This window comes from Caenorhabditis remanei, chromosome IV (genome assembly GCF_010183535.1).
Source record: "Caenorhabditis remanei strain PX506 chromosome IV, whole genome shotgun sequence".
Lineage (NCBI taxonomy): Eukaryota > Metazoa > Nematoda > Chromadorea > Rhabditida > Rhabditidae > Caenorhabditis > Caenorhabditis remanei.
Genome location: NC_071331.1, coordinates 18,428,028 through 18,436,706, shown reverse-complemented (window position 1 = coordinate 18,436,706; position 8,679 = coordinate 18,428,028).

The following is an 8,679-nucleotide window of genomic DNA, read 5'->3' as shown; positions in this document are numbered from 1 at the left end:
CTTTCCTCACATCGTTAGAGTAACAACTCCACTATTAATTTCTAATAAATAAATAGCCCGACCATACGTGTGTTGGGTGTAAAAGTACTAAGAACCAACTTAGGTCCATGTGATGTATCATCTTATGTTGTTTCAAAACGAGTGGTATGTAACGACGAATTTTCTCATTCCGATAATTTGTTTCCATCCATGATCTACAGTTACATGAGTGACCCTAAAAGAACTTGACAACCTACGGGTGGTTTGATACAGATCCGCTTCAACGATTCCCTGCTATAACTCCAAATCTATCTCTGACTGCTGAAAGAGAAGAATTTTTTCAATCAGATCTAAATTTCTTGTGTCAAATCTTTTAAATCAAAAAGTATTTGCGTTGAAACAAAGAGACCTTTGTTAACATACACCAGCAACTTCTTTTTTAATGGCATAATTTTTAGACCAGAAACGAATGAAAACAAAATAAGGTTTCAAAAACGCAAAAAGTTGCGTGTAAATCTAAGCTCCGTTCTCGGCGAGAAAAAAACGTGAGGAGTAAAACTTTAAAACTGTAGCAAGTACTTGAGTGGATCTACCAAACACAAAAACAACCACGTCGAAAAACTACTCCTGTGCCGAGAAAACAAAACGACAACCAGCAAGCTCGAAAATTGCAGAAAATTATGAACCAACCTAATATGATAGATTTTGCCAAAAACAATCAAAAATGAAATAGCTATTTCAAAGTTTCGTAAATAAAAATATACTTCATAAATATTTCAGTTAGACTCATCAGAACTTTTAAAGTAGTTGAAATAGGTTCCACAATCTTAACTTATATAGTTAGAAGAAGTAATAAAACCAAGGAAATTCAGATATATTGTCGTTTGAAGTAAGTACCCGATATTATATTTTTATGGAGTCCAAGTATTGGTTATAATCAAGTCGAATAAATATGCTTTACGAATCTCATAATCTGGAGTTTAAAGAACAAATAAACGCAACCTGGGACGTAATTAGTGCAATTATGTCTACTATATGTCTGGATTATCTGCAGACATTCATTTCCCACGAGGAGATAACGAGGTGATGTTTGAAATTCAATGAACTCAAAAAACCAATTCAAAAAGAATTCAAGTCTCACTAATCAACATAAAAGGATACATATTCAATGGCCTTCGGTTTGACTTCTCTCTTTGATATGAGAAAAGAGTAAGGGATACAACATATATACATCATGTCTTCTCGCTCTAAAAAACTAAAAATGTGCCCTTCGGCGACTCCTTTTAATTTCGATGATGACGAGTTGTGCCCCCCTTCTCTACGTGTCGGGGCGAAAAACGAGAAGAAAAAAAAGAAAAAAGGAAAAGAGCACTCGGATTAATCTGCTTACCCCGGTATGATTGCCACCGATGAAGAGGGTGGTGAGCGCTCCATGTAGTTGACTAGCTTCTCGCCACGAACACGGGATGAAATTGGTGGAGTGTTTAGAGATGGGCGGTCCGGTAGAGTGCAAGAATCTGAAAGAGAGAGTGGAAGGAATGGGTTGAGAAGGGAGCTCGAGAAGAGGGATCGCCTAGGTTACGACTTCGATTTAATTGATATTCTAGAGAAGAATGTAGGCAAAGAAAAGTTATTTACAGTTTTTCGAAGAGTTAACTGAAGTTTAATAAGGGATTTTCAGAAGATTTTAAAATCGGAAATCGAAAAATTGTAAAAACTGAAGCTGAAGAAGTCTAGGACAAACTTTCTTTTTTCACCCTTCCCTTAATGTATACTAGACTGGAAAGTTCTGAGAGGTTTCATCAGACCGTACAAAAAATATTTCGAAAATATTACTGAAGTTTGGTAAAATAATGATCAGATGCTCAATCGATAGGATGATTAAACGTAATCTGAATTGAAAACTAAACATCACATACTGAAACAGTACATTTTAGAACAAAATATATGGAAAACATTTGGCTCTGTTCCAAAATCGGAGGCCCATAAAAAAATCGGAGGCCCATAGCAGAATCGGAGGCCCATGGCAGAATCGGAGGCCCGTAAAAAAATCGGAGGCCCATGGCAGAATCGGAGGCCCATGGTAGATAGAGAATGTCATCGCTTATAAATGATGAAAAACTCCCTTATAAGCATCTGAAGTAGTGCAGAAGTCTGAAAACCAGAAAAATAACTACATGATGCGCAAAGCTGATTTTTTTTTTCATTCATTGCTAATTATACCAGATCTTTTTTAACACATTTATCTACCCGAAGAAAGTGACATATTTATGTGAATAATTGTTAAAGGAAAAAAATGGGAAGCAACTACAGTGCGTCCAATTATTTTAAGACACCCCCCTACATCGAACATACCGAGAAAATGGGATGTGTTCTGGAAAAACTGTGAATGTAGTTCGATCCAGAATGGTTGAAAACCCCTACAAACAAATTTCTAGAAAAAATACCTAATTCTGAGCACGTGACCTCAAAAAACACTTTTTTGGCCGTCCAAAAATGATAAGACTCAGGGAATTTTAGGCGAGGGTTTGGCGCCTTGCCGGCATTTTGCCTCTATTTTCGGCGAATTGCCCTCACTTTGGGCAGGTTGCCCACTGGGCAAGGGTTGGGCAAGAGTTGGGCGAGGGTGTGGTGGAAGAAGTGGGGGTGTGCGTGAGGATGGAGTAGGGCAAGTTGCCCATTTGTGGGGCAATTCGCCCACTTTATAAACATGCGCTCTACTGCACTCTGAAAATCATCAAATTGTTTGCTGCGTCATTTATTATTTTAATTTATTCGTTTTAAATACACTACTCTATCAAATGCATGTTTTTAAAATACCAGAAAAGATGCTATTCGAAAGTAAAGGAGATCTTCTTCGTAAGTGAAAAAACTTATTAATCCAGAAGAAAATAATTTGGGACTTCAGAACACTTGTTCGATGGAAATAAAAACCGTCTCTCTACGGAACTTCTAACCGCCAGCTATTGATCTGACTGTCAGCACTCCGACTTTCTGATGCTAGCCACATGGAGTTGACTCATTCAAGTAAGTTATCTTATAGTGGACACGACAGCTCATGATTCGACGTCTCCCTTCGCTAAACCGTCTCTTAATACACGTGTTATGATGAAAAGCGAAATCTTTTCGAAGACGAGGATCACTGCTGCTACTAACGAATTCTGCTATTATAAATATCATTTCAGGTCCCTCGCCGAAGACTTCTCGTTATTATGAAACGTCGAAACACCTCCTGCCAACCGTTCTCTCCACTTCTCCGATAGAATTTGTTTCCTTCTAACCCTTTCTTCGTTCACCAACTCTTCTCACATTCATATTTTTGATTTTGATTTTGTATTTTTGAACAAATTAATAAATGCTGATTAAATCCATAAATTTTCTTCTGTTTCTCACTAAAATGAATATATTGCGACGAGGGGAGCAAGCGAAGCGCACGCTAGAAACAACATAAAATGGGCAATTCGCCCTCGATTTGGGCGTCCTTGCCGCCATCGTGGCGGCAAGCCTGCCCAATTGGTGGGCAAATCGCCCAAAACGGTGGGCGAATTGCCCAAAATTCCCTGAGGACACCCTCGATTTTTTCGATTTTTCACGCATATCACTAGTAAGAAAGAGCTTTAAAACATTATTGATTATTCAAAAACACAAAAAAAACAATGCACAGTTCAATAACTGGTCTCTCCTCCATTGTTCTGAATATTTTCAGTCAACCTATATGCACATCCTAAGAAGATATCAATCGTCAAAGTGATTGCTCGCAGTTGTTGTGCTTTTTCAGTGCTAAAAGGAAAACTTTTGGAGCTGTTTACATAGATTGCCTGTAACATCTTAGGATGTGTCCGTATAAAAAAGTTGTCAACTACAAAAATAAAGCTCTATTTGTGATCTATACAATCCATAACGAATCAATATTGTGAGACTATCAGAAAGGCTGTCTCACAGTCACAAAGTTGACCATTTTCAACTAAAAACTGCAATTGTCGTTGGAAGCATGAAATATAGGATGACTGAAATTATTCAGAACAATGGAGTATTATTCCGAACAATGGAGAGTTAAAATTATTGGACGCACTGTAGTTGCTTCCCATTTTTTTTCCTTTAACAATTATTCACATAAATATGTCACTTTCTTCGGGTAGATAAATGTGTTAAAAAAGATCTGTTATAATTAGCAATGAATGAAAAATAAAAATAAAAATCAGCTTTGCGCATCATGTAGTTACAACATGGTTTTCAGACTTCTGCACTACTTCAGATGCTTATAAGGGAGTTTTTCAGCATTTATAAACGATGACATTCTCTATCTACCATTGGCCTCCGATTCTGCTACAGGCCTCTTATTTTTTTATGGGCCTCCGATTCTGCCATGGGCCTCCGATTTTTTTACGGGCCTCCGATTCTGCCATGGGCCTCCGATTCTGCTATGGGCCTCCGATTTTTTTATGGGCCTCCGATTTTGGAACAGAGCCAAACATTTCACTCGGTGGTGCTGAAATTTTCAGCGACCTCAAGTATAAACCAGACTTGCAACAAAATTTTAAACGTTCCAGATAAATTTGTTTCAAAAACGGAATGCTTTAATTGTTTCAGAACCAACATTTGAATCGAAACAAGACCCCAGAACGTGATTTTTCTGAAATTTTTTCTTTTTTAAATATCGTAAAACACATTTTACGGTTCCTATTGTATATGGTTTTTGAAATCAATGTATTGAGCTGAATCTCGTAAACGTTGGGTACATATCCGAAATATTCAATTACTGCTGAACATAATCCAGTCAACTCTATGGAAATTCGTTGAAACGGTAACATTTTTCTTAAATTCTGACCGATTATTAGAATTTTTGAATGTTCAGGCGTAATGCGATCAAAATATTAAGAATAGAGACGTATCAAAACATTTAGATTTTAAAAAATTTTGTAAGTAATTGTTAATCTCGATTTGAAGTTTTTTTAGGCTACTTGGATTTTGCAGAGGTCTTATCAAAAAATGTATGTTTCAATCAAAATCCTAATAAAACACTCACCAGTAGAAGTGACCTGTACGAAGGGATTTCTTCTCGAACTCGTTCCATTCGATCCATCGAGCGGAGTGAAGTTCCTTCCAGTTGAGGACAACATGTCCCCTTTAAAAATGATGAATGAGTTGGGTCGGAGAAGTGACAAGTGTTAACGTAATAATGAGATGAAAGGAGAGATCACTTTGGAAGAATATGTCGATGTGTCTGAGTCTAGAACGAAGAGAGACTGGGATCCCGGGGGATTCGAGGGGGGAAAAGTTGAAAAACGTGTGTGAATGATTGACTGATATGATGACAAGATGATATGAGAAGGGGAGGGCATGTTTGAGGTTTTGAATTTCCGCATGTCCAGTTGGATCCCACTTTTTGTGATTATTGACTATTGAAATCTAGAGGAAGAGAAGTCAGTCTGTCGAGGCGTCTGCACATATTCTTCAAAGATTCCTATTAGCACGGAACGCTTCTTACAACCGCGCTCTACCGAAACCGAAGAAAATTGTGTGTGAAATTGAGAGAATCCGAGAAAAAGAGACATTTTTCAGGGCATTTCGGTGGACCGCAGTTGTAAGAACTGTGTTGAGCTAAAATAATAGCATTCTGAATGGTAATTTTATATGAAGTAAATTTGCTCTACTGGACATTTATTTTCTACGAATCTTTGCCCGAAACCCCCGAGAAAATATTAGGTTGATGCATAAGTTTCTTTCTTTTTTTGGGTAATTTTTGGTATGAAATTTCTAGAAGACTAATAGTTCACATAATAAGAAACATTGTTGGTTAGTACCTATAACTCATTGTGATTATACCTGTGACTTGACGTCCACCATCCGCCTAATCTCAGCCGGAGGCACGTCAAAACGCTTGAGGAACCCTTTTTTGGTACCATTTTTCGTCTCCATTTTTTTCCTAGAAAATGCTGATAAGAATGGGTGAGCTATTCAGAATTAAAAAAAGCAAGAAAAGTTATTTATAAAAAGCAAATAAAGGCATTCCAACTAAGCAACGATAGTTCAGTGCGGGTCCCTGATGAAAGGTTAGGATCAGCAATTTAGGAGTGTGCGAGTATTTTCGATATTTCTTTAACTGTAGATAGGGAAATTGATGGAAATGTTGGTTACTGAGTAAAGTAGGCATTGATGTTTTTAAATTTACGTTGTTTCCAATATTCACATCATTTGTCCTTTTTCGCAGGAAGCCCGAAGTCAACATCATCAAAATCACTTGATTTTTGAGTTTGATGAGGCCTACTGCTCCTACCTCTAAAGCAATTCACTAGATATTTTGCACATTTTTAGATCAATGTGTGTACTATTGATTACTTACAATAAAATAATTCAGACTTATTTGTGAGCGTTCAGAAGAGACCTAGACTCCACTCAGGTCTAGTACACAAAATTTCTCGAAAGCGCAAAAATCATAAGAAATTTATCAGCCATGTTTTATCACTTAATTTGATGGCTTTGTCATAAACTTTTTCAAGAAATAATTAACTCATGTTATCCTCTAACTTTTACAAATAGTTTGGTACAAATGTTCTCTCAAATATTTCTGTAATCTGTTTGAACCCAGCTGAACCATGGTTTCTCGTTGCTGTCGATCGTCTAATCACAACTTTTTTGTTTTCAACATTCCGACTGAAAACTAAAATGAGATAACAAGATCAAATCTTATTCTATAAATTGCGTTCAATTTTTTATGAAGATCTTATCATTTCGATACCAATGCGACAAAAATCAAAAAACTTTCCAAAATAGGCATTTGGTTGGCGATCAAAAAAGCCATCGTTTTCACGAGCGGACTATCTAGGAACCAACTTGAAATATTATATGTTAGCCACTAAAGAGGTCATAAAAATGCAAAAAAGTTTGGGTGGAAAAACAACCTTATCGCTTAGAGACCGGGGGCCAAAGTCACACCTTCAAAAAAGAAAGAAACTTATGCATCAACCTAATACTAACACACATCCAATAAAAAGAGTTCATTTGTGGGACAACAAGTAAAGAAAAAAGCAAAGCACAATCTAGAAAAAGAAACGAAAATTAGATTGGGAGAACTCGTTTGAACAAAACTCTTTTAGTGAGACATATCAAACACTTTTCGTTATGATTTTCGATTTTTTTGGGGAATGAAGAAAAAATGGAAAAATGAAAGATTATCCGTATCAGGAGAGAAAAAAGCCGGATGTTCTGATTGTGACGAAGCGGATGTTCAGATGAAAATATTAGAAATGAACTCGAAATTATTTGGATTTAGAGAGGAGAAGAAGAAGAAGAAGAGGAAGTGAACGGGGATGATGGATGATTAATTGATGATGAATAATCAAAAGGGGAGGAGTCTAGTGAGGAGGATGAGAGGATAAACAGAAGGACAGACAGACAGACTCATGGAGCTTTATTCTGGTTGAAGGGGGAAGAAGCTTTGAAAAATCTAGCAAAGTGACCCTTGACAACTGTGAAATTCCTAATTTCCTACAATTAGTTTTGAACGAAGAGGAACTTCTATTCTCTCATTTTATCAGCCTTTTTATCTCTAGATTTCTAAACTCGTTCCCGTAGTTTTGAAACGGCACAGTTACCAAATGACTAGTTTCAAAATGTAGAGTGAGGAAGAGTCTTAAAAAATTTTTTACCGTTTCAAAACTTCTCAAAAAAATACTCAAAGTTTTAGCATGATTAGTTTTCCAAGTCAATTCTATGAATGATGTTCCATACTTATTTGTTTTTTTAGTTCGAAATATTGTTATAGATTTGAGACTCGAAAATTTCACCTCATTCAATATTAGCTACTAAAAATAGCTGTGGAAAGAAAAAAAGAGACAGTAGAAAGAAAAAAAACTTACTTTGCAAGTTCATTTTTTGGGGGAAGAGAGAAATGAAGAAATGCGGAAGAAGTTGATTGAAACTCTCTCACACGATGGATTTAAAGGGAATTATGAGAGAAAAAAGAGAAACAAAAAGGTCAACTTTGGTCCGAAAACTTTTCTCTCTAGAAGCCAGTTGGCGAATAGATAGACGCCATGTGACATTCTCCATTTCAGAATATTATGTGGGAAAAAGTTTCCGTTTTTAGGAGAAAAGGGGAGAATATAAATATTTCTAAGAGAAATTTCTAGAGAAGAAGGAAAAAACGCAGTAAATCACAGTTCATTAAGTCGGAATTCAGTGGACTTTTCTCATCTTTTTGCTAGAGTTTTCTAGGAATTCAAAAAAAGTGAGGGTGGCTACACTGAGTGGCTATTGAAAAGTAGGCACAACTGTTGGAAGATATATAACAAAAATCGCTTAGGTCCAAAGTGATTAACATCAAAAATATGGGGTTTTGAAAGATGAATGGGATGGAGGTGTAAACTAGAGAACATTTTATCGAATTTTGAAAATACTGGATCAGGATATCACTCAGGTTTGCTCAAACCAGTTCAGGTCTGAAAATTGATTCTCATTCGAGCATATTCGCACAGAAGATGACAAGGTACGGTACTGGTTTTCTGTAATAAGTTCTGCGCAAACTCTATTACTGTCTAAAGAATAAGAACGAATATTTCTGGAACATCACTTTCAGTCAATTCTCTATTTTTCCAGTCTCAAAAGTTCATCATCCACTAGAATCAGACAGATTTTTCCATAATTCTTATCGGTCATAACCGGATTACGTCTCAAAGATTTTATGTGCAATATGTATGC